This window comes from Loxodonta africana, chromosome 4, assembly GCF_030014295.1.
Source record: "Loxodonta africana isolate mLoxAfr1 chromosome 4, mLoxAfr1.hap2, whole genome shotgun sequence".
NCBI classification, from domain to species: Eukaryota; Metazoa; Chordata; class Mammalia; order Proboscidea; family Elephantidae; genus Loxodonta; species Loxodonta africana.
Genome location: NC_087345.1, coordinates 63,539,334 through 63,566,408, shown reverse-complemented (window position 1 = coordinate 63,566,408; position 27,075 = coordinate 63,539,334). Strand labels below are relative to the sequence as shown.

Here is a 27,075-nt window from a genome sequence, read left to right as displayed (position 1 = left end):
AACAACAACAACAATGATGTGTCCAAAGCAAATGTGTCAGATAATGTTCTGTTATGATTAATAAAGTTTTTGCTGGCTAATTTTCAGTAGATTAGCAAAACTTTCTGCCTAATCTGTCTTAGTCTGGAAGCTCCCCTGATACCTGTTCACCATGGGTGAACCTGCTGGTATTTGAAATACCAGTGGCTTAGCTTCCCGTATCGTAGTAACATGCAAGCCAACATAGTGGGACAAATTGACAGACGAGTGGTGGAGATGAACAACAGGACCCTTGAAATAGAAATGACCTCTCTTTCTCTTGGCTGTATTTACCTTTTCAAGGCATATTGTGATCATGACCCAGTTATCCTACCAAAGTGCAGGCTTGTTTTTATTTATTGACTCATTGTCTGGGTGTTGACCCCTTACATACATGTATCAATCTGGGATCGGATGGCAGCTCAGTCCTTAACAAGATTTTCATACTTTTCTCTGAATAGCCATAATTCATTTTGGTTGCTAAATTCATCCCGGGGTATATTCTGGGTAAAATTCCAGGTCTGCTAGATGCAAATAAAGCTGCATGGGGTGTACTCCAATTCAGAAGTAAATGAAGGGTAAAATGCAATGCTAGTCTGACTGCAGTCCAGCTAATTCGAATCTCTTTGCCCTCCATCCTTCCTGTGTCAGCATAGCCATACCAAAGTGGATTCTGTGAAGCTGATTGAATTACAGCATTTAGAAGCTTAATAAGCTGCTAAGTGTAAATCCTGACCTGGGGAATTTTGCATGGCTAATGAAGGCAGAGTTTGGTGTCCATGATTGCATTGCACAGCTTTACTGAAACAGTCAATAAATATTTACAAATCCATTTGATCTACTCAGTTTTTCTGCTCATAATATAGGTAGGGTGATAATGTTTGAATCACAGCTTAGCTCTTTCAGGGAGGATGAAATGAAGGGAGTGAAGCAGTAGACATAGGGTGAGTATCTGCTTTGAGACCTGGTTCAAGGACGGCTGATGTGCAATCCTCAAAGTATTCTGTTAGGTGATTACAGTATCAGCTCTATGAACAAGGAGCTTTCTACCAAAAAGTCTTGCAAATAGTTTGTCTCTGGAAGGAAATCAAGGGGGAGAGTGGAGAAAAGAGAATACAAAGGCTTTGTGCTATGAATGCTGGATTTTTCCATTTGAAATCTGTAAATAAAATATAGATTTTCCTGGCACTGAGTTAGATTTGGCAGATCCTTCATTCCATTGATCTTGAGGGTAATAATATTTATCATAGTGTAATCCTTTTAGTAGAAGCAAAAATACTTCTGACTGAAGAGACTTCCAATTACTCATGTCCCTTTGTTATTGTGCCATTATCTTTATGTTTGTTTTGTCTATTTTGGTGAAGGGAGAACAAACTGAGAAAAAAGTGGAATTTGAAATGGTACAGGGTGGGTCCTCTGGAAAATGATAAATGCACACGTAATTTTTCACTTTAAATTAGAGGCAAAGTTCATTTCAAAAGTAAAAACATAATTAGTTATAACGACAGCCTATTTTGTTTCGATCATTTTAAGTTTCAAAATGTGTTGCTAAATGCACAGATTCTTTTCATCTGTTCTCCTGTGTGGGGCTGTTGCTGAAAGCAAGGACCTCCACTATGGAACAGAGGAAATCTTTATAAAGCAGTAATCAAGCATAATGAGCACAACTGGGAGCACAAACACTTGGTGCAAATTATCCTTTTCTAGAAACCGGCCCTCAGGTATATTTAAGTATCTGGACATGCTCAACCTGTATCCAAGGTGCTTGGGCAGTCTGAATACCCTCCCCTAGATAATAGCAGGGATTAGAGTAAGGCATTAGGAGAGTGATAGAGTGACATACACATATATACACAGTTGCTTCAAAAAGCTTTCCCTGGAGCCAGACCAGATCCAGTCATCTAGGGTCCTCCCCAAAAGAGGTAAAGGGGTTTGGCCCCAGGGACACAGAGAAATGCCAGTAATTTGATGGGTCCATAAAATACCCAAATAACCTCAGTATCTTAGATTACCTTGAGACAGAATCCCCACAGCCTTGAATATTTTATGGAGTGAGGTTCTACTCTGATACACATGGGGTTGCCATGAGTGGGAATTGAGTTAATGGCAACTGATTTTGGGGTTATAGAGGCTTGACAATTTTGACCCAACAGCAGGCAACTCTGATGGGCCTTTCTAGCCAATCTCTGTGGGTTGGCTGCTTTACAGTGTGACTTCTTCTGCCCAATGTGGCTTTCTTCTTCCCAAGAGCACTATCTGCACACTAAATTTCATCTTAGAGTCAGCTTCCTAGAGAGTGCAATCTGTAACACATTGCGAATATTTAGGGTCCAATTGAAATACAGCTAGAATTTAGTCAAGTAGAAGGAGCATGCCCAGATTGGAAAGGTAAAGAAGGGAGAGATTAAAGTCTCTTGTTCATAGGTTTTTTTGCTGCACTACTAATGTCAAGTCCAGTTTTTAGAATATCTTATCCTGGAGAAGTATTGTGAAAGAATATCTCTGAATAATATTTTTTTTCAGCATATTCATTGGAAAGCCTACCACTAATGGGAATCCTACTTTAAGGGGATAGAGTTAAGGCCTCAATATAGCCACAGGAAAAAGACACCAGCAGGCAGAAGGGATCTAGGCATTCATAACAGCAATAATAAAAGACAGGACCTATAGCAATTTTTGCCTAAGGCCCTGTTGTACAACTTCCATTTACTGTGAATCCTGAGGTTGAAGAAGTTATGAAGAATAGAAGTATCTATTTTTTCTATGTTCGTACAGTCCTTATTTCACTATTTAAAGAATATTGTTTTAAGGATAGCCTTTCCTACTAGAGTATAAGTTTCTTAAAGGCATCGTCTTTGTTTGGGTTCCCCTGGAAGCAGACTATGAAACAAAGATTTGAATGCAAGTGACTTTTTGGAAGCAAGGACATACAGGGACTACCGAAAGGCAAAACCCAACCAAACCAAACCCGTTGCCGTAGAGTGGATTCCAATTCATAGCGACCCTATAGGAGAGCGTAGAACTGCCCCACAGAGTTTCCAAGGAGTGCCTGGTGGATTCGAACTGCACACCTTTTGGTTAGCAGCCATAGCACTTAACCACTATGCCACCAGAGTTTCCGCTGAAAGGTAAGTGGAGAGGAAAGAGAGCAAAGGGGAGGAGACTAATTCCATTATTAAGTTGGTTATAGAGGCCTGCTTACATATCTTAGCATGGTGCCCCTCGAGGGTCAAGAGAATTGGGGTATTTACATACCTATGCCTCTTAGTCATTGGTAGAGGGCCGAGTGGGAGTGGGGGGGTTAGGAAGGTGAAGAGGTTTAGAAAGATGTTAATTCCCTGGCACTCTTGTTCTGCTTTGGAAGAATAGCTTCCTGAAAGATGTCCTCAGGCACAGAAATGCAGATACTGTCAGGTAGAAGTTGGAACACACCAAATCCATGAAGCCCAAAAGATATGAATATGGGGGTACGATTTGACAGTGTCTTCTCAGACGTGAATTATTCATTCTCATATTTTCACAGGGCACTGTGCCTGGCACATAGTATGTACTCAGTATTTGTTGTTGATTTCCTTAAAGATGAGACAAAGCTTAACCATGTGGTCTTTGACTGCCAGGGCATGAGACTCTCAGCTGGCTAGAGAAGAAGAATGTGCTGTGGCTCCGGTCATCTCTTGTTTCTGGAAGACAGACTGGAGAGGGTCAAGCATGCTTACACTCAATTCTTAAAGATTAATACTCGGTTTCTCTGATAAGCTCTAAATTAAAGTTGGAAATTGCCTAGTGCAATTCACGAAGGTGCATACACAAGAAGAGAGGAAAAAAAATCTGATTACAATTTTATTTGCTGACACTCCTTACCAATTTCTGTTCAAGTGCTATTTTGCTAATTAATGGCTGCTTAAGAAATGCCATGTGTCAGCAATGAATCACTTACTTTTGTTGCTCTTCAGTGGTATATGGATAATGAACAAGGACAAGTCACATAATTAAAATTGAAAATAGCCTCGCTGTGGGAAAGAGGCCCATCAATGGGAACAAGATATTATACTTGCCAGTACTGATGTGAGGCTGTTATCAGTTGAACAAGTTAAAGCACAAGAGGAGAATTTATTGATGTATATAAGCAAATAACCAAGGTGCAGGAAGGATGGATGGAGCTGTCCTCAGGGACATTGGAACCAGGTAGCAGAATACTACTTTCCATCTCTCTTCTATGCCTCTCTGTGTGTTGCCTTCATTCTTTCATGCTAGCTTTTCCATGGGGTTGGCGGCTATGGCTACTGGTGGGTCCATGCTTACAACTTACAACTAACATAGATGTTAGGGAGGAAAAGTCTCTCTTCCTTTCAAGTTTGAAGAACTTCAGAGGACTAACTTGTCATGAGGGTCATGTGACCAGGGAAGTGGACTGCAGTCTTTAAGAGTCACAAGATTTGAGGGAACATTTCCCAGAAGGGGCAGGTGCCATTGTGGATGAACAAGACTATTGATGGCACCCCTCCCATTCAAAGTGAAACTGTTAAGAAGCAGTACAAGGCACTCCCCCCCCCCAAAAAAAAGCAACCAAACCCATTGCTGCCAAAGTAGATTCCAACTCACAGTGACCCTATAGGACAGAGTAGAACTCCCCTATAGAGTTTCCAAGGAGCACCTGGTGGATTCGAACTGCTAACCTTTTGGTGATTGAATATGTGATTGAAATTCTAGGTGAATAGTCTGGATTAAAGCTGCCATTGTAATTCACGGAATGGGGACAATATAGCTCAAATGGTTGGGGTGGTTGAGTCTTGAACTGGAATTTGAATAATGGGTAGATGGGAGAGAAAAGGCATGATAGATGAATAAGGCATGAATTCAGGATTGAATAAGGGGAACTGGTGAGCCTGGCCTAGCTGGAGCAGAGCTCGTCTGTGTTTGGGAGTAGAAGAGAAAATTGAGGAGATGAAAGATCATAGGGACAGCTATGTGTGCCAGGCAGGGAAATCATAATATTTTGAGTCCGAGAATAATATGAAAAATAATAATGATAATAATAGCAAATGCTTAAATAACACTTACTCTGGGCTGGGAGCCGTTTTAAGTGCTTTATATAATATTAACTTATTTTGTCTTCATATTATCTATAAGTACAATTGTTCTCCTCAAATTACAGAGGAAAAAACTGAGCCATAGGTCTTACATGGTTAAGATCATGTAGCTGATATGTAGCCGTCTAACTCCAAGATCTGTGCTTTTAACCATTATGCTATACAATTTAAAGGTAATACGTATTACTCTTGAAACTTAGTAACACCTAACATTACTCTTGAAACTTAGTAACACCTAACATTACTCTTGAAACTTAGTAACACCTAACATTTGCATAGTGATTTAAAAAAAAACACACTACAAAATCCTTTTATCTACATTGATTCATGAGTCTCATAACAACACCATGAGTTGAGTAGAACAGGTATTTATTTCTAGCACCATTTTATTTTTGAGACCAGTGAAATGCACTTGCCTCATCCCATGTAATTTCTCTAAATTCATGTGGCTGGACAGTATTTGGACTTTCAGCTCCTGTGTCTGGTTAGTGTCTTTGCCTCATTGTTTAAACGTTAGTGTATTAATGATGGATGACAGCGTAATGCAGGCTGATGGAGGAACCAAGAGTGTGCAGATGATTCAGGAGGTTGTCTAGGACATTCAAAGGAAAAATGGTAGGAGTCCAAGTTACAGTAGTTCTGTGTATTTTATAGACTAGAAGGAGAAAAAAAGTTTTTAATTTTCAAAATTAAACTCAAATGTCTTCTGATTCTCTGTAAAGGCAAAAATAATCATATTCATATTTTCCTGTGAAAAAAGTCATTTAAAATATTGAAATCATCTACTTCAAGAAATTAAACATTGCAAACCTAAGAGTTTATTCAATCAGTGTGAAGAATACTAAAAAATATTCTTTAGTTTTTCATTAACTTCAGTAAATTAAAAGGTAAGTAAAAAGAGGAGAGGAAAAGTGGAAAAAATAAAAGAATCAAAAAGAAATAAACACTGAGAGAACAACAGAGAAGGCAAGAAGCTAGTGAGAGAGGAAGACAGGATGAGTGAGATTACATATGTGAAAGAAACTAGCACAGATCCTGGCACTATCTATAGATTTGTTGTTGTTAGATGCCACAGAGTCAGTTCTGACTCATAATGACAACAGAATGAACCACTGCCATGTCCCGCACCATCCTCTCAATTACCATTATTCTTGAGCCCATTGTTGCAGCCACTGTGTCAATCCATCTTATTGAGGGTCTTCCTCTTTTTTGATGACCCTCTACTTTACCAAGCATGATGTCCTTCTTCACGGACTGGTCTCTCCTAATAATATGTCCAAAGTACATGAGATGAAGTCTCGCCATTCTTGCTTCTAAGTAGTATTCTGGCCGTACTTCTTCCAAGACAGATTTGTTCATTCTTCTGGCAGTCCATGATATACACAATGTTCTTTGCCAACACTATAATTCAAAGGTGTCAATTCTTCTTCAGTCTGCCTTATTCATTGTTCAGTTTTTGCATGCTTGGGTCAGGTGCACCTTAGTCCTCAAAGTGACATCTTTGCTTTTTAACACTTCAAAGAGATCTTTTGCAGCAGATTTGCCCAATGCAATACGTTGTCTACTTTCTTGACTGCTGCTTCCAGGGTATGGATTGTGGATCCACATAAAATGAAATCCTTGACAATATTTTCTTCATTTTATCATGATGTTGCTTATTGGTCCAGTTGTGAGGATTTTTGTTTTCTTTATGTGAGGTGCAATCCATACTGAAGAACTGTAGTCTTTGATCTTCATCAATAACTGCTTCAAGTCCTCTTTGCTATTATACAAAGGTATTAAAAATTTTTTTTTATATATATATATATATATATAAAGAAGCTTAGTACATTTTTAGATGTATTTTGGGCTCTGATGTTCAAAATATTGCTATCAGTTACATAAATGACTTTTGAAATGTTGATTCCTCACAGACATTTACTTGCTTGAATTCTTGACCATTTATAGATTCTACTCTTTTTTAAAAATTTTATTTCGTTGTTGCTGCTGAGAATATACACAGCAAAAACCTACAATTCAACAGCTTCTACATGTACAATTCAGTGACATTGATTATGTTCTTCAAGTTGTGCAACCATTCTCACCCTCCTTTTCTGAGTTCTTCCTCCTCCGTTAACACAAATTCACTACCCTCTCAAGTTTCTTATTTAATATTTCAAGTTTATCTTGTCAATTTGATACCATACAGATAGATCTTGAAAGAGCACAATGCTAAAGGCAGGCAATCTTTATGAGTTATGCTAAACTATGGTTTGAAGAAGACTTCAGAGGATATATTTGTTGTTGTTGTTGTTAGGTGCCGTCGAGTTGGTTCTAACTCATAGCAACCCTATGCACAATGGAACAAAACACTGCCTGGTCCTGAGCCATCCTTACAATTGTTGTTGTGCTTAAGGCCATTGTTCAGCCACTGTGTCAATCCACCTCATTGAGGGTTTTCCTCTTTTCTGCTGACCTTGTACTTTGCCAAGCATGATGTCCTTCTCCAGGTACTGATCCCTCCTGACAACATGTCCAAAGTATGTAAGATGCAGTCTCACCATCCTTGCTGTAGCATTCTGGTTGCACTTGTACCAAGACACTATAGGATATATTTAGGCTAAGGTTTAAAGATTATTTTAGGGTAGTAATTTCAGGGGTTCATCCAGCCTTCATGGCTCCAGAAAGTCTGGAATCCATGAGAATTTGAAATTCTGGTCTGTGTTTTCCCCCTTTTGATCAGTATTTCATCAAAATGTTCAGTAATGGTAGTCAGACACCATCCAGTTCTAGTCTCATAGCAAAGGAGGCAATTTTTCATGTGGGCAATTAGCCATATATTCCATATCCTCCTCCCATTTCTGACTCTCCTTCTACTCTTAATGTGATAATCAGAATGATCTAATATAATAGACATCTCCACATTGTTAAAAGCATTGGTAATTTATTTATTCAATAAATATTCATTGAACATCTTCCATTAGCCATATACTACCCTAGTGGTCTCAGCCCACATACAACTGTCCTGAGACTACTTCTTGTTCATAGAAATCTATCATCTGGAGTCAAAAAAACTTATATACCAATGGAGTTTATTTTCTACTCAACTTTGAGGAACAAAATGCAACAATAATCTAAATATATGTCAAAATCGTAGGACAGGAAATGAGAGAAGCTCCCAGAGTATAGCTGTAACCCTGTGGTTTCCTCTGCTGGGTCCTGTTGTTGACTAAATGTGGGTAATTAGGCGAACTCTCTCTTTCTGAACCCTTCACAATCTAGTACGAATGGGTTGGACTATCAACTGTTTCATACCTCAACAAAAGTTCTATGTTGGTGCAGCCTGGAGCTAAATCCTAAGGTGTCTCTGGCAGTTGGAGATGCAAAATTTTCAACTCTTAAAGCTACTGTGGCTCTTTAGTGTGTTGACTAAACTGCCAGATATGAGACATTGGTGGTTCAGTGGTAGAAATCTCACTTTCAATGCCAGAGACCAGGTTCGATTCCTGGCCAATGCACCTCAAAGACAGCCACCACCCATCTGTCATTGGAGGCTTTGGGTATCGAGATTATGCTCTATGGATTATACCTCAACATATATCCATTGCTGTCAAGTCGATTTTGACTCATAGTGGTCCTATAGGACAGAGTAGAACTCCACTATAGAGTTTCCAAAGAGTGGCTGATGCATTCGTACTGCCAACCTTTTGGTTGGCAGCTATGACTCTTAACCACTGTGCCACCAGGGCTCCAAAGGGGTTCTTAAGTGGTTCCACTGGGGCCTCAACATAAAGAAAACAGAAATCCTCAAAACTGGGTTAATAAACAATATCATGATAAATGGAGAAAATACTGAAGTTGTTAAGGATTTCATTTCACTTAGATCCACAATCAATGCCCATAGAAGCAGCAGTCAAGAAATCAAGTTGGGCAAATATGCTGCAAAAGACCTCTTTAAAGTGTTAAAAAGCAAAGATATCACTTTGAGGACTAAGGTCTTCTGATTTAAGCCATGATGTTTTCAATGACCTCATATGTTGGCAAAAGGTAGAAAATGAATAAGGAAGACCGAAAAACAATTGATGCCTTTGAATTATGGTGTTGGCAAAGAACATTGAATATACCATGGACTGCCAGAAGAATGACCAAGTCTCTCTTGGAAGAAGTACAGCCAGAATGCTCCTTAGAAGCAAGGATGAAGAGACTTTGTTTCACATACGTTGGACATGTTATTAGGAGGGACCTGTGCCCAAAGAAGGATATCAGGTTTGGTAAAGTAGAAGGTCAGTGAAAAAAAGGAAGACTCTCAATGAGATGGATTGACACAATGGCTGCAACAACAATTCAAACATAGAAACGATCGTGAGGGTGGCACACGACTGAGCAGCATTACTTCTGTTGTACATGGAGTTGCTATGAGTTGGAACTGTCTTGATGGCACCAAACAACAACAACGATGCTGAACAGGCTTCAGTGGAGCTTTAAGACTAAGATGGACTAGGAAGAAAGGCCTGACTACGTACTTCCAAAAATCAACGGTGAAAACTCTATGGGTTACAAGAGTCTGATCCCAAAACGATTACAAAATGGTGCAGGAATGGTTAGAGTTTTGTTTGCATGGGGTTGCCATGAGTCAAAGGCTGACTCAACAGCAGCTAACAAAAACAACGAGCTGCCAGATACCACAGAGAGTCTCTGCAGGGCTGAGTATTATCCATGGCTCTGATCATTTGCTGAGACATTCAAACTTATTTATTATTACAGGGCTCTGTTCAGATGTTTTTGAAATGTATCATTTAATGAATTGACCTATGTAAACTTGCTGGAGTTCTTAGCTGTTTCACTTGGTTTAAAGGACTGTGCACCTGCTTTCTTGGAACTGGATTCACAAATAGTCATGAAGTGGCCTTTTGTTCTGCCTGCTTTCCTCTGGCAGTTTCTTCTTGGAATCTAAGTAGGAAAAATTGCCTGTATTTCAAATGATGAAATTATAGCTTCCTGGTAAAATGCCAAGGGCAGTCCAGTGATGGCGCAATGCTGACGCTCAATCCAGCTAACTCTCAGAAGTGGTCTTGTCCCACACCACACCTGAAAAAAAAAAAAAAAAACCAGCCGGATTTATTTAGGCAAATGATAATCATTAACAATGAAAATGGATGATTATAAAGTGGTAAAACTCCTTTTTATCCAAACAGATTTTTAAGAGCAAAGTCGGTTAAGGAGCCAACACATTGAGTTTTCTTGGTGTGGTAAATACTGAAACAATCAGGATAGCAGCTCTTCACCTTCATCAAGAATGGAAGAGAGAAGAAGGAAGATATAGATGGTTTTCAGTTTTTACAAATGTTGACAGAATAGTCATAATATAATATAATAGGTCTATGATCTTGGAGAACTGATACATATATTTTTTCAGGCTAACATCATCCCATTTGCAAAATGAACAGACACTGTTTATTTTTTGCAAATAGTCAGCTAAGCTAATGCCAGCTTCTTTGATGTTTCAGCTTTAAGAAAGTTGCATTAATGGAGGGCAATTATGGTAATATGAATTAGGAATGGAATTATGGTAATTGAAAACTTCTACGGTGACAGGTATTTGTGAGACCCTGGTGTTCTGGTGCAGTTCAGGACTGCTATTAAGCCCATGGTAATTAGCATTTTCCCCCTTGAAATGGTTGAAAGAATAAGGGAACATAAAACATAATTTGACAGTATGAGACGGGAACTGGCAACAACATTAAAACCTACAGTCAACCCGAAGAAACAAACACACTGACAGTCTTGGGCTTTTTAAAAACAGAGAATCAGAAGAAAATCACAGCTTTGTTTGGGGCGGCCCAGGAAGCTAAGCATTTATGTTGTGGGTCTGCAGCACAGAGCCATTTATAACAGCAACTTGGAGTATAGAAAGTCATTCTTTCTTTCTGGCTTAATTTCCAAATACAGTTGCAGCACAGAAGCTGTAGGTCCCCACAGTCCAAAGCATCAGAAAGCTACAACAAAGTTAGATGAATCACTCTACCATGTTCATGCAGTCATTCAACAAATGTTTACTGGTTGCCTACTCTGGGGCAGGTGCTAGAGTTATAAGGCAGATACATGAGGCTTCTGCCCTCATGGAGTTTTTGCAATCGAGCATAAGAATTTAGATCTCTTTGGATCCACCTTAAAGGCAGGGACACATTCTGTTAGATCCAGGGTTTGTTCTCCGGGCTTCCCTCATCCTGGAATGGTTAAAAGTGCTATTTTAGCTCTAATTCTTTAGACTTTGTTTCTGTCTTGGTGATTTCTCCTGAGTTCTTTAAACACAGTAAAAAGGTAGTGTCAATAAGGTAGGATATGTTTGATTGCAAATAACAGAATATTTGACTAAAAGCGTGCATATATATGCATATACACGCATATACCTACATATGTGTGTATATATACATTTTTTTTTTCACTAAGGCTCCCATTCTTTCCCATTGTCTCTATATTAGTGATGCCTCCCTAAAACCAAAAAACCGAACCCATTGCCATTGAGTCTATTTCGACTCATAGTGACCCTATAGGGCAGAGTAGAACTGCTCCATAGAGTTTCCAAGGAGTGCCTGGTAGATTTGAACTGCCAACCTTTTGGTGAGTGGCCGTGGCACTAATGCCTCTCTAATGGTACTTAATAGTACCAAAATGGCTGCCAAAATTTTACACACCATGATGGCTAATTTTTATGTGTAAACTTGCTTGGCTACAGTGTCTAATTGGTTGGTCAAACACTAGTCTAGATGCTGTTTTGAAGTTATTTACACATAACTAACATTTATATAAGGAGCCCTTGCCGTACAACACTTAATTGCTCAGCTGCTAACTGAAAGCTTGGTGGTTCAAACCCACCGCCACCAGCTCTGCAGGATAAAGACCTGATGATCTACTCTGGTAAAGGTTAGAGCCTAGAAAATCCTGTGTGGGCTGTTCTACTCTATCACATGGGGCTTCTATGAGTGAAATGGACTCATCAGCACCTAATAACAACAACAACATTTATATCAATTAACCTTAAGTAAAGCAGATTACCCTCTGTCAGGGGACAGGCCCAGCAAGAAAAAGACCCTCACTGTGTGTCCTGGCAGATAATCCAAAGAACTGACACATAGCCCTTTCCAGATTCATACATTCAGGGAAACTTACTGACACTGGCAAGCAGCTGCTTTCTCCAGTGGCGGCCGGCTGGAGTATTTTCCACAACCACCTAGCAAGGGACCCAGCTTATATACCATTCCAGTTGGGACCAAGGCTCATTGTTTCCTCCCACGTCCTCGGGTAGTCAGCGTTCCCAGGGATTTCATATCCAGGCCCAGATGTTTTCCTTCTTGTTGCTAAGGCATTCTTTGGCCTTGGCCGCTGGCCCAGTCATGCCACTCCCGGCCTTGTACCTTAGCCTGAGTCCATCCCAAATTCATCCCTAGCATGCTTCGGGGAAGAGCAAAGCTGACTCCATTAGGGAGGGGATGCGTATAGCTGAATAGCATTACCCTACACCCCCCATAATGTAAGTGGGCCTGACCTAATCAGTTGAAGATCGTAAGAGCAAAAACTGAGGCTTTCCCAAGGGGAGAAGGATTCTGCCTCAAGACTTTAACATAGACATCCTGCAGGAAGTTTCTCACTGCCTGACCTATGGATTTTGGACGCAAGACTGCTAGAGCTTCCAGCCTGTTGCCTGACCTATGGATTTTGTACTTGCCAGCCCCAACAATTACATAAGCCAATTCCTTAAAATCTCTCTTTGTCTCTCTCTCTCTCTATATATAATTGATTTGGACTGTACCAGAGGTACAGAAGCAAGGATGGCAAGACTACGTCTCACATCCTTTAGATGTGTTATTAGGAGGGCTCAGTTCCTGGGGAAGGACATCATGCTCAGTAAAATACAAGGTTAGCAAAAGAGAGGAAGACCCTCAAAGAGATGGATTTACACAATGGCTGCAACAATGAGCCCAAGTATAGCAACAATTGTGAGGATGGTGCAGGACTGGGCAGTATTTCATTGTGTTGTGCTGTAGGGTCATTATGAGTCAGAACCAACTTGACGGCCCCTGACAACAACAGAGCATAATCGATTCCATTTCTCTGGAGAACCTCAATACCCAGAACAATGTCCCAAGTAAGAGGAAAAGGGCAAGATCAAAACTGCCTTTTCTTTCCAGGGAAGAAGTTCTTCCTAGGGAAGAATTTTTTTTTTTTTTTTTTCCCACAGAAACCACTAGGAGACATCTCCTTATGTCTCTTTGGCCAAAACTGAGTCAGAAGACTATTTTTTTGGAACTTACTAGTTGGCAAATGAGAACAATATTGGCTTGATTGCTTTAGACAAATGGCTACTCATTGCCTGCAGCTGGGCACATTCCCACTCCATCAAAATCAGGCTTCACTTAGCAACAAAGAAGGGAAATGGCTTTGGTTGCACAGGTGTGGAGTATTGTCAGAGACATGGAAAGGCCTCCAGGTACTTTCCCTCTACTTGCCTTTACCATTTATAATTTTTCCTTCTGGGTCTGATAATCTTTTAAATATCTTCCTATAAAAATGCAAAAGCTTTTGGGAAAGGCACTACATTAAGTCCCCAATACCTCAGTCTGTCAGATAAACTTTAGTAAGAGAGAGTGGGACACCATGAAATCACTGGGAGTCTGCAAATTTAAGGTGAGGTTAGTACTGAAAAAGTGGAAAACCATGTAGAAATGTAAGATTGGGAGTGCTGAGGACACATTTTCACTATATAATAATTTTACCAACCTTCTATGGAGAATGTCCAAAATGAGCCATATTTATAGAATATCTATTACCTGCAGAGCACTTTATCTTGTGGGCATTTAATTCCTATGACACAGGATGAGGAAAGATCTCCCTTTACAAGTGAGAAAGATAAGGAACAAAGAGGTGAAATAACAGGTATAAAGTCATGCAGGAATTTGAACCCACTCAGGTTTGACCCAAGAAGAGATTTGATGGGTTGAACACTAATGACTGAAGACCAGATGAGCTGTGGAATGACATCAAGGACATCATACATGAAGAAAGCAAGAGGTCATTAAAAAGACAGGAAAGAAAGAAATGACTGAAATGGCTGTCAGAAGAGACTCTGAAACTTGAATTGAATGTTGAGTAGCTAAAGAAAAAGGAAGAAATGATGAAGTAAAAGAACTGAACAGAAGATTTCAAAGGGCGGCTTGAGAAGACAAAGTGAAGTATTATAATGACGTACAAAGAGCTGGAGACAGAAAACCAAAAGGGGAGGACACACTTAGCATTTCTCAAGCTGAAGAACTAAGAAAAAATTCAAGGTTCAAGTTGCAATAGTGAAGGATTCTATGGGGAAAATGTTAAACGATGCAGGAAGCATCAAAAAAAGATGGAAGGAATACACAGAGTCGTTATACTAAAAAGAATTGGTCAATGCTCAGCCATTTCAAGAGGTAGCATATGATCAAGAACCAATGGTACCGAAGGAAGAAGTCCAAGCTGCACTGAAGGCATTGGCAAAAAACAAGGCTCCAGGAATTGATGGAATACCAATTGAGATGTTTCAACAAAGGGATGCAGTGCTGGAAGTGCTTACTCGTCTATGCCAAGAAATTAGGAAGACTGCTACCTGGCCAACTGACTGGAAGAGATCCATATTTATGTCTATTCCCAAGAAAGGTGATCCAACCAAATGCAGAAATTATCAAACAATATCATTAATATCACACGCAAGTAAAATTTTGCTGAAGATCATTCAGCAGTTGTTGCAGCAGTATATTGACAGGGAATTGCCAGAAATTCAGCCCAGATTCAGAAGAGGGGGTGGGTCCAGGGATATCATTGCTGATGTCAGATGGATCCTGGCAAAAGCAGAGAACACCAGAAAGATGTTTACCTGTGTGGATTATTACACATTACAGGTAACATTGCAGAGAATGGGAATTTCAGAACATTTAATTGTGCTCATGAGGAACCTGTACATAGATCAAGAGGCAGTTGTTCAGACAGAACAAGGGAATACTGAGTGGTTTAAAGTCAGGAAAGGTGTGAGTCGGAGATGCATCCTTTCACCATACCTATTCAATCTGTATGGTGAGCAAATAATCTGAGAAGCTGGACTATATGAAGAAGAACAGGGCATGAGGATTGGTAGAAGACTTGTTAACAGCCTGCGTTATGCAAATGACAAAATCTTGCTTGCTGAAAGTGAAGATGACTCGAAGCACTTACTGATGAAGGTCAAAGACCACAGACTTCAGTACGGATTGCACCATAACATAAAGAAAAACATTCCTCACAACTGGACCAATAAGCAACATCATGATAAATGAAGAAAATATTGTCAAGGATTTCATTTTACTTGGATCCACAATCAATGCCCTAGAAGCGGCAGTCAAGAAATCAAAAGGTGCATTGCACTGGGCAAATCTGCTGCAAAAGACCTCTTTAAAGTGTTGACAGGCAAAGATGTCACCTTGAAGAGTAAGGTATTCCTGACCCAAGCCATGGTGTTTTCAATCGCTTCATATGCATGTGAAAGCTGGACAACAAATAAGGAAGGCTGAAGAAGAATTGATGGCTTTGAATTGTGGTGTTGGTGAAGAATATTGAATATACCATGGACTGCCAAAAAAGCAAACAATCTGTCTTGGAAGAAGTACCACCAGAATGTGCCTTAGAAGCAAGGATGGCGAGACTATGTCTTACACACTTTGGACATGTTGTCAGGAGAGATCAGCCCCTGGAGAAGGACAACATGCTTGGTAAAGTACAGGGTCAACAAAAACGAGGAAGACCCTCAAGGAGATGGATTGACAGAATGGCTGTAGCAATGGGCTCAAGCATTAACAGTGATTGTAGGCATGGAGCAGAACTGGGCAGTGTTTCATTCTGCTTGTACATAGGGTCACTAGGAGTTGGGACTGACTCAAAGGCATCTAACAACAACAGGTCTGACTCTGAAGTCCATGGTTTTATCATTGCATCACATTTCATCTCAAATCCCAGCATAAACATAAGGTAATTTGGGAAAGTATCTGTGGATACGGTTTGCTATGTTTTTCTGACTGTTGTGAATTTTTCTCGTTATTCAAAGCTAATTTCTGTGTAACATAGAGTCCAGCAAGATTACAAGCAAACTGAGGGAAAAATTTAAAACTTTGCTATTATTATTAGGTGCCATTGAGTCATTTCTGACTCATAGCGACGGTATGTACAACAAAAAGAAACGCTACCCAGTCCTGTGCCATCCTTCCAGTCGTTGCAATGTCGGATCCCATCATTGCAGCTACTGTGTCAATCCATCTCCTTGAGGGTCTTCCTCTCTTTTGCTGACCCTCTACTTTACCAAGCATGACATCCTTCTTCAGGGACCGATCCCACCTGATGACATGTCCAATATACTTGAGACAAACTTTAGCCATCAAATCTGAGGTTAGCATTTAGTACTTTTGAAAATGTACAGGTAATTAATGTTCTGACTGTAGGTGACCCCTATCGCCATGGTCCTGCAATAATTTATTTCAGATGACACATTGGTAGGAGATTTTACATTGAGTAGAGTTGTTTCAATATGGAAAGAGGGGAGAAATAGGGATATATATCTCCAAAGGGAAGTACTGTTTTGTAAATGAGCCTAAATGGCCAGTAAAGACTTGTGTTATTGTTTTGGGAGAAAATGATGGAAAATAGGGTGACATCCTAATTTGCTCAAATGAGAACTATGTCCTATTAAGTTGGCAAGTGCAAGCTTTTCTCTTTTCCTATCACTCCCAAGCAATCTGTGTTTGTGAAATGCATCATCTAGACTTCAATTCAGCAGAGGGTAGGTAATTGACCAACTCAACTTGTCTGCAGTCAGTGCTTGTCATTACCAGCTATTCCACATCCTCTGTGAGGAATCTGAGGGACAATTCAGTTATTGGAGTCTCTCTGCTAGAGAACAAATGTTTTCTTGCTGTTGAACATTAACTCATGTTAGAGATGTAATTGAAACAATGATGTAGTCCATCTCAGATTGCAGGGAGGCTGGGCCTGTTGATGACCTGATTTCCGCAGCTTGATGACTTATGCCAGAGGCATGAGTGTGTGTGTCTTCGACAGCTCCTGGCAATAAAAGAACTCTAAGCAGAAGGAAAACCTGTGTGTTAACCATTTCTGTTTAGATTCTCATACTATTAATGAACAAACATACAAATAGTTAAAGCTTTTCTCAGTAATTCAGAAAGACTATTTTCTTTAGTCCTTACAGTAGAAAGGGGAATGAAGCAGCTCTCCATACTAGGAAGAAAATCACATTTGGGAGTGTGAAAGAACAACGTGACAATTATCCCTATAGTTTTAAGGTCTGAGGAAGAGAAATGACAACATTTTATTATAAAGAACTTTTAATTGACGTAATTAGAAGTAAGAGTGCTAGTACAGGCTGCAAGATTGTCAGAAGGGAAATAGATTTCTGGTCAAGTTTGCTGAGCTTGGAGGCTTCTGGTGAACTTTCATGATAATAATTAACATAATACTTCTGAGGCATTTTCAGCCCTACCAGAAATTATTTTTCTCTGCCTCATTCCTCTTACAGATGAAATAATAATGTCCTAGCACTTAGTTGGCATCTTTCATTCTGATGGGTCCCTTGGTTCTTAAACAATTTTTCTATTTCCACATGTGTGAATAAGTATTTACATAGAGTCATTTTAGCAATTGGCAAAAATCTCAGCAATCCCACTGGGTAGCGCATTGCAGCTGTTCAGTATTATCCAGAAAAGCTACAGTGTTTGGGGGGTGGGGTGGGTATAAAGTTTAAAAAAAAAAAAAGTTAAAACCCAATGTTAATATTCTAGGAAGAATCTGGAAGGTAGACACAAAAGGAATTGGATTTGGTTAACATATACACACTCCTGCTTCTAACGTATGAGCCGTGAAGTATCTGGGAGCCAGGAGGGGATTAAGAGCTTGGTTTTAAAGTACCTTTGAAATATGGCGCTGTCAGCAGCGGGGTTTTCTGATGCTGTACTGGAGCATTCATTCAGCACTGATGCCAACCAGTGTCTGCCACTTCACTGAATGAGCAATATACTTCCTGTAGCATGCTGTATTTTCTTCAGAGGTCTCATTCAAGGACTGGTCATGTCTGCTATTTAGGTTTTAGGAGCTGCTAAGTGACTGTGATTAGCCATTCAAGTTTCATTGAAAAAGAAATAAAATAATTTAATTGCTTTAAAAAGATGCGTACACTTACAACATTGGTGTAACTGGAATTTGAAAAGTGATGGCTGCATTTCCCCAGCAAATAGTGTAGTGCCTATATAAATATTAATATTTTAAAGTGCCTAGCACATAGTAAAAACCAAAAAAACCAAACCCAGTGCTGTTGAGTTGATTCCGACTCATAGCGACCCGATAGGATAGAGTAGAACTGCCCCATACAATTTCCAAGGAGCACCTGGTGGATTCGAACTGCCAACCCTTTGGTTAGCAGCCATAGCACTTAACCACTACACCACCAGGGTTTCCTAGTAGGCACCATTAATTAAAAGAACGAATGAAAGCTTTGGGTTCCTGAAGTAACAGCTCTTACATTGTATAGTGGTAAGTATTTTTTAATGTACTTTCACAGGAATTGACTCTTTTGATTTCATTGATATTATACTAGGCTTAATTTGATATTGTGGCTGTCAGATGAATTCAACATTAAGAAATTCATCATAAGGAGATCCCTTTCTTTTCTTTTTGGCAAGCTGTTACTAACACTCCTAGACTGATTAAACTTCCAAGGCCTGTTCTCAACTTTCATGCCCGCACCCCCAACTATAAGAAAGTGCCTAGCTCAAAAACATGCAAAGCTATGTTTTAAATCATATGATTCTTTCCTATTTTGTTGGTGTTCTAGTCAGCTTCCTGAGCCACCCTGGACACCAGGAGTAGGCATGTGATCCAAGGGTAGTCATTGCATAGGCTGGCCAGTAACGTATGACCTATATCTTTGTTTACAAAGAGGAGTTGAATCATGTATCCTTTCTCTTAAGAAATTGCAATTAAGATCACAGAAAAAAAAATTTCAGGTAGCAGGGAAGCTGAAAATGAAAGGGAAGCAGGAATCAACTAGTGGCTGTGGCAAGCTGAAATCCACAAAACCAAACCTGTTGCCATTGAGTCAATTCTCATCCATGGTGACCCTAGAAGACAGAATAGAACTGCCTCATACGGTTTCCAAGGAGCAGCTGGTGGATTTGAACTACTGACCTTTTAGTTAGCAGCCATATCACTTAACCACTGTGCCACCAGGGCTCCAAAGACATATGAAAGTGACAACACAGCAGAAAAGATAAAGAGTTGAGTGAGAAAACTGCTTGGTTGTGAAGAGAAGGAAGCACATATATAGGAATCTTAGATGCTGTGTATGACTGAATGAGACTGAGGTCCCTGAGAAAGAGATAGAGAATTATTGTGACAACTTCCTGTCCAATCTGTGTGCATTTTGTAATAACCCTTTTATTTCATGAGGTGATTGAAGTGTGTCCTTGTTCCATCCAACCAAAAGGGTCAAAAGATATGTGATACACATCGGCTGGTGAACATAAAGTAGGAAAGCTTGGGCTTCTTTTCCTGGATGTGATATTACAGCAATTGATTTGATATCTTTGGGAGGAATAAACAAGCAATTGCCTTGAAATGGCATCAACTTTCTACATGACCTGGGTCTTCTTTTTTTATCCACCAGAGTACTTAGGTGCTGCTCAGCATAAAGTGCTCAGGAGGTTCCTTGCCTTCTAGAAGCTTATATTCCATTTCAAATAGTTTTTTTGTTAAGGTTTTACCTTAGAATTCTTTGACCAGGATGGTCACTGTCCCTTCCAGTATCTGTGTGGTTGGTTTACCAAACCAGGCCTAGCTGCAGATGTTGTGTTTGAGGAAATTTGGGGCCAAGAGTGATACTCTCTTACTTCTGAGAAACTTAGTTTTTTGTGCCATGGGTTCCTGAATCTATCATTTTGAAAGATAAAGAAATAAAGGAAAAAAGAAGAGTGTGTTGGGCACTAACTCAGCCAGCTGGTCTTAACTTTCCTCTCCAATATGGCTTTTCTGTCTTTTTAAAATTTCTGGGGTCAGAACCAAAGAAAGTTTTCAGGGATTACAGGCTACTTAATTTCATGCAGACGTATCTGCAAAATAGGGGAAATAGTTCTTGTCCAGCTCTCAGAGCCATCGTCGCCTGTTTGTCAGTTTGTTGTACTATGGTGGCTTGTGTGTTGCTATGATGCTGGGAGCTATGCCTCCAGTATTTCAAATACTAGCAGGGTCACCCATGGTGGACAGGTTTCGGTGGAACTTCCAAACTAAGTCAGACTAGGAAGAAAGGCCTGGTGATCTATTTCTAAAAATTAGCCAATGAAAACCTTATGGATCACAAAAGAACATTGTTCCACCTGCTTGCTTTGGACACATCATCAGGAGGGATCAATTGCTAGAGGAGGACATCGTGTTTGATGAAGTAGAAACCCAAAGAGGGTGTGGGAGACCCTTGGTGAGATGTATTGGCATGATAGCCACAATGATGAACATGGTGGTGATCATGAGGATAAAGCAGGTCTGGACAACATTTTGTTCTGTTGGACATAAGGTCTCCATGAATCAGAGTCAATGTGATGGCAGCTAGCAACCTCATAGAAGTGTTGTGAGACTTAAATGTTAGATCATGTTCACTAAAACTTACTGAGCTCTCAGATCTGGACATACTAGATTATTCTACACGACAGAAATATTTCTCCTGTCCTGTTTGTGCACCTTATATTGGTGTTCCTGAAGGCTCCATCATTGTTCTTCCCTTGGGCTCAAGCTCTTTCTGGGTGAGCTCATTGTCTATGTCCACAGAATATGATGTCATCTATGCTGAATAATTTATGCTGAATTACACCAAAATCTTTACGCCGATGAGTTTTTTTTTTACAGCTTCAGACTCCAATATTGAACTCTGAAAAATATCTTTATCAAGATATTTCACAGACACCTGAAGAGTATTCCAAAATATCTTCAGTGACTTGGAGATAAGAAGGTAGAGGGTTTATAGATCAAATTTGGGAACCCACAACTAGTGCAGATTGGGGAAAGAATATAGAATATGAGATACAAGTGAAGAAAAAAGGGGCTAAGAAATTTATTTCTGTGGTGGCTTGTACTGTGTCAACCTAGCTATGGTGGAACTATGTTTTCTAGAATTCATTTCCCTGGTATAGTCCCATCATGGGTAGGGTTAACCACAAGAGAAATTTGCCTGAGACTTGGAAGGTGGAAGTGAAGGAGTAGCTAGATCTCAATGTAGGGCCAGATGCTGTTCAATGATCTGCCAGCTGATTGAGTTGATCTGCTCGTTCACTTGTTTGGCATGAGGCAGCAGCCAGACCAGCTTTCCTTCCTTTCCACAAACTCTCTCTCCTCCTCCCTATCCTCCTTTAGTGTCTATGAATCCTGTCTTGGGTAGTAAAGTATGGGTCTTATTCTGCTTGTTGCTCACACCATCAGTGTTGGAACTGGTGAGAGAAATACAGACTCCAGTTTGTCTTTGTCGGTTCTATTTTGTCCTCATTGGTTCCAGCTTATTTTTGCTCTTGTCTGATTCATGCCCATAGTTTCTTCTGTACTGCTTACTTCAGGCCTGTATTACTTTCCTAGGACTGCCGTAAAAAATTGCCATAAACTGGGTGACTTGAAACAACAGAAAGTTATTCTTTCACAATTCTACATGTTAGAAGTCTGAAATCAAGATGTTGACGGGGGCAAAGCCATGTTCTCTCTGAAGAATCTAGGGGTGGCTCTTTCCTGCCTGTTCCTAGCATCTGGTGGTCACCAGCAATTCTTGGCATCCCTTGGCTTGTAGACAATATCTCCAATCTCTTCTTCTGTGATTACATGGAGTTCTCCTTGTGTGTGTCTGTTTTCTTATAAGGCCACATTCATTGGATTAGTGCCTGCCCTAATCCAGTATGACATCATTTTAACTAAATATATCTGCAAAGACCCTATTTCCAAAGAAGGCCTGTGGTTCTGTGACATGAATTATTGGGTATGCTATTCAATCCAGTACAAGGCCCAGCACCAGAGGCAGAAGCAACAGTTCACACAATTTCGAAGGGTCTAGTGTCTGTGATCAGTTCTTTATTCTATATCACTTATCGTGGTTTTGCTCCTCTGATTGAACCCTAGCTGATATAGCCTCTTATAAAATCAGCACTTGTCTATTGGTTTAATTGACTCATTGATTAGTTATGACATTAAAAATTCTCTCCACACAAGAATTTCAGATAAGGAACAGAACAGGTTGTTGGGCCAGTCTCTTCTGTAATAGAACATCATGTTTAAGAAAATGATTTTTGAGAGAAAGAATTGCCAGGCAGGTTTTTTGTTTTTGTTTTATAACGATAAAATTCGTAATTTAATTGCTTAAGTAAAGGTGAATTTTCACTGTTAGCCAAACTCAAAACACTTAGAGCATCATTTTGTGACATTTGAAAGGAAATCATTTCTTTGGATATTTGAAAGCTCTTTATTATATACACTTTGCACCAGAGGTCACAGTATGTGTATCTTCCATATGCAGGTACACCACTTATCTGTCAATTTGCTGTACTGTGGTTGCTCGCACGTCGGTATTTAAAAAACCAGCAGGGTCACCCATGGTGGACAGGTTTCAGCAGAGCTTTCAGACTAAGACAGAGCAGGAAGAAGGACCTGGTGATCTACTTCTGAAAAAATTGGCCAATAAAAACCTTATGAATGGCAGCAGAACATTGTCTGCTATAGTGTCAGAAGATGAGCCACCTCAGGTTGGAAGGCACTCAAACATGACTGGGGAAGAGCTGTTCCTTTAGAGTCAACCTTAATGATTTGGACGGAGTAAAGCTTTCAAGACCTTCATTTGCTACGGTGGCACAACTCAAAATGTGAAGAAACAACTGCAAACATCCATTAATAATTGGAACATGGAATGTACAAAGTATGAAACTAGGAAAATTGGAAGCGGTCAAAAATGAAATGGAACACATAAAGATCGAAATACTAGGCATTAGTGAGCTGAAGTGGACTGGTATTGGCCATTTTGAATCAGAGAATCATATGGTCTACTATGCCAGAAATGACGAGTTGAAGAATAACATCACGTTAATCATCAAAAAAGAATATTTCAAGATCTATCCTGAAGTACAATGCTGTCAGTGATAGGATAATATCCACACTTCTATAAGAAAGACCAGTTCATACAACTATTATTCAAATTTACACACCAACCACTAAAGCCAAAGAGGAAGAAATTGAAGATTTTTACCAGTTTCTGTAGTCTGAAAGTGATCAAACATGCAATCAAGACACATTGATAATTACGGATGATTGAATGCAAAAGTTAGAAACAAAGAAGTATTGGTAGTTGGAAAATATGGCAGTGGTGATAGAAATGATGCTGGAGATTGCATGATAGAATTTTGCAAAAAGAACGATTTCTTCATTGCAAATACCGTTTTTCAACAACATAGTGACTATACACGTGGATCTTACCAGATGGAGTATATAGGAATCAAATCAACTACAGCTGTGGAAAGAGATGATGGGGAAGCTCAATATCATCAGTCAGAACAAAGTCAGGGGCTGACTACAAAAACAGACCATCAATTGCTCATATGCAATTTCAAGTCGAAGCTGAGAAAATTACAGCAAGTCTATGAAAGCCAAAATATGACCTTAAATATATCCCACCTGAATTTAGAGACCATCTCGAGAATAGATTTGATGCATAGAACACCAATAACCAAAGGCCAGATGAGTTGTTAAATGACATCAAGGACATCATACATGAAGAAAGCAAACGGTCATTAAAAAGACAGGACAGAGAGGAAATACCAAAATGGATGTCAGAAGAGAATCTGAAACTTACTCTTCAACTTCGAGTAGCTAAAGTGAAAGAAATGATGAAGTAAAAAAGCTGAACAGATTTCAAAAGGTGGCTCAAGAAGACAAAGTACAGTATTATAATGAAATGTGTAAAGACCTGGAGATAGAAAACCAAAAGGGAAGGACACACTTGGCATTTCTCAAGCTGAAAGAACTGAAGGAAAAATTCAAGCCTTGAGTTGCAATATTGAAGGATTTCATGGGGAAAATATTGAGTGATGCAGGGAGGATCAAAAGAAGATGGAAGGAACACAAAGAGCCACTGTACCAAAAGAATTGGTTGATATTCAACCATTTCAGGAGGTAGCATATGATCAAGAACTGATGATGATGAAGGAAGAAGTTCAAGCTGCACTGAAGGGATTGAAAAAAATAAGGATCCAGAAATCAGTGGAATACCACTTAAGATATTTCAACAAACAGATGCAGCACTGGAGGTCTATGCCAAGAAATTTGGAAAGACAGCTGCCTAACCAAACAACTGGGAGAGATCCATATTTGTACCCATTCCAAAGAAAGGTGATCCAGAAGAATGCATAAATCATTGAACAATATCATTAATATCACACATAAGTAAAATTTTGCTGAAGGCCATTCAAAAATGGTTGCAGCAGTACATTGACAAGGAACTGCCAGAAATTCAAGCCAGATTCAGAAGAGGATGTGGAATGAGGGCTATCATTGCTGATGTCAGATGGATCTTAGCTGGAAGCAGAGAATACCAGAAGATGTTTACCTGTGTTTTATTGACTATGCAAAGGCATTGGACTATGTGCATCATAACAAATTATGAGTGACATTGCAAAGAATGGGAATTCCAGAACACTTAATTGTGCTCATGCAGAACCTGTACATAGACCAAGAGGCAGTCATTTGAACAGAACAAGGGGATACTGTTTGGTTTAAAGTCAGGGAAGGTGTGCCTCAGGGTTGTATCATTTCACCGTACTTATTCAATCTGTGTGCTGAGTAAATAATCCAAGAAGCTGGACTATATGAGGAAGAAGGTGGTATTGGTACTGAAGGAAGACTCATTAACAACCTGCGTTATGCAGATGACACAGCCTTGCTTGCTGAAAGTGAAGAGGACTTGAAGCACTTATTGATGAAGGTCAAAGACTACAGCCTTCAGTATGGATTACGTCTCAACATAAAGAAAACAGAAATCCTCACAACCGGACCAATGAGCAACATCATGATGAACAGAGAAAAGATGGAAGTTGTCAAGGATTTCATTATATTTCAATCCACAATCAACGCCCATGGAAGCAACAGTCAATAAATCAAATAATATAATGTGTTGGGCAAATCTACTGCAAAAGACCCCTCTCTGTAAAGTGTAAAGTGTTAAGGAGCAAAGATGTCACTTTGAGGACTAAGGTGTGCCTGACCCAAAGCATGGTGTTTTCAATGACCTCATATGGATGGAAAAGCTGGACAATGAATAAGGATGACCAAAGAAGAATTGATGCCTTTGAATTATGTTGTTGGTGAAGAATATTGAATATACCATGGGCTGTCAGAAGAATGAAGCACAGCCAGAATGCTCCTTAGAAGCAAGGATGGCAAAACTACGTTTTACATACTTGGGACATGTTATCAGGAGGGACAAGTGTCTGGAGAAAGACATCATGCTTGGTAAGGTAAAGGGTCAGAAAAAAAGAGGAAGGCCCTCAATGAGATGGATTGATACAGTGTCTGCAACAATAGGCTCAAACATAGCAAGGATTGTGAGGATGGCACAGGACTGAACAGCGTCTTCTTCTGTTGTACACAGGGTCGCTATGAGTCAGAACCGACATGATGGCATCTAATAACAACACATGCAACTGGAAATTTTAGCCTTCAAACATGTGTTGTTCCTTATTCACAAGGGATTTCAAATCTATTGTTTAAAGTACATTTAAATATATAATGCACATCCTTTAAAAATACAACTGCCAAAATTTTTTACCTTAAAGAATAAAAAAGAATACTGTGACTAAAATAAAAGTGAAAGCTAGAAAAAAAGACAACACTGTTCTGAATTATTATGAAAAAAAAAAAGAAAATATTAAAACACAATACTGGGTTGCCACCCTTTGCTGGTAGATAATCTGACATTTATGTATCTGGACTTTCTTTTAAAAGTAAATTTATAGCATACAGATCATTTTTACTTCTAAACTGAAGATGTTACAAATCTAATGGAAACAGGTGATGACTGGGCTTGTGTATGCCAGAAGGGACTTGCAATAGGAAGCCATTGTAGAGTAATGAAAGCACTATTTTAGGAAGATTAATCCTATGGAAGTATGAAAAGATGGGTCAGAAATGATGCTTGAGTAAAAAAGTAAATAAATATATTAATTTTTTTCCCTACTATAAAACTAATGTGTTCTAATTAGAGGAAATTTGAAAAACGCTGATAAGAAGAAGAAAATAAAGCATTCATGAGGCTATCATTCTAGGATTCCAAACCATGGTAGCATTTTCTACTAGTCCTTTTTCCTGTTTATGGTTACATAATTCTAAGCACGATGTATGTATGATTTTTATCCCAGTGTTTTTCCATTTAACATTGTTGAAGAAATTTGGAAATCGATCAGTGATTCATATTAAATCTTTTTATAATGGTTGAATTCATCAATACCTCTCGAGAATATACGTTTTTCGTTTCTTTGTTACAAGTTTATCGAGGTACGGTCGTGTGCTATAAGCTACTCCTATGTAAAGTGAACAGTTTGATGAGGTTTGACAGATATCTACTCCCATGAAACCTCCACCAAAATCAAATTATTGAACATTTCCATTACCCTCAAAACTTTTCTCACGCCCTGTTATAATTACCCTTCCTCTACTCCCATCCCCAGGTAAACACTGATCTATTTGCTGTCATTGTGTGCATTTTCTAGAATTTTATATGAAAGAAATCTTGCAATATGTACTTTTTCTGTCTGGCTTCCTTCATTCAGCATAACGTATTCGAGACTCATCCGTATTGTTGCATGTGTCAGTAGTTCGTTCCTTTGTGTCACTGAGTGGGGTGCTATTACGTAGCATGTAA

At 39.4% G+C, this 27,075-nt stretch overlaps 1 protein-coding gene across 35 annotated transcripts in view; it reads left to right on the top strand.

Moving 5' to 3' along the window:
• TPH2 (tryptophan hydroxylase 2) overlaps window positions 1-27,075 on the top strand; it is a 365,498-nt gene that overhangs the window by 223,729 nt on the left and 114,694 nt on the right. For 4 of the 35 annotated variants that reach the window (XM_064283854.1, XM_064283845.1, XM_064283835.1 and 1 more), the window contains one exon: window positions 1-27,075. This exon is cut by the window's left edge and continues 6,846 nt beyond it. The exons of the other annotated variants lie outside the window; for them this stretch is intronic. The gene's annotated coding sequence lies outside the window, so the exon portion shown is untranslated. 35 annotated transcript variants of the gene reach the window in all.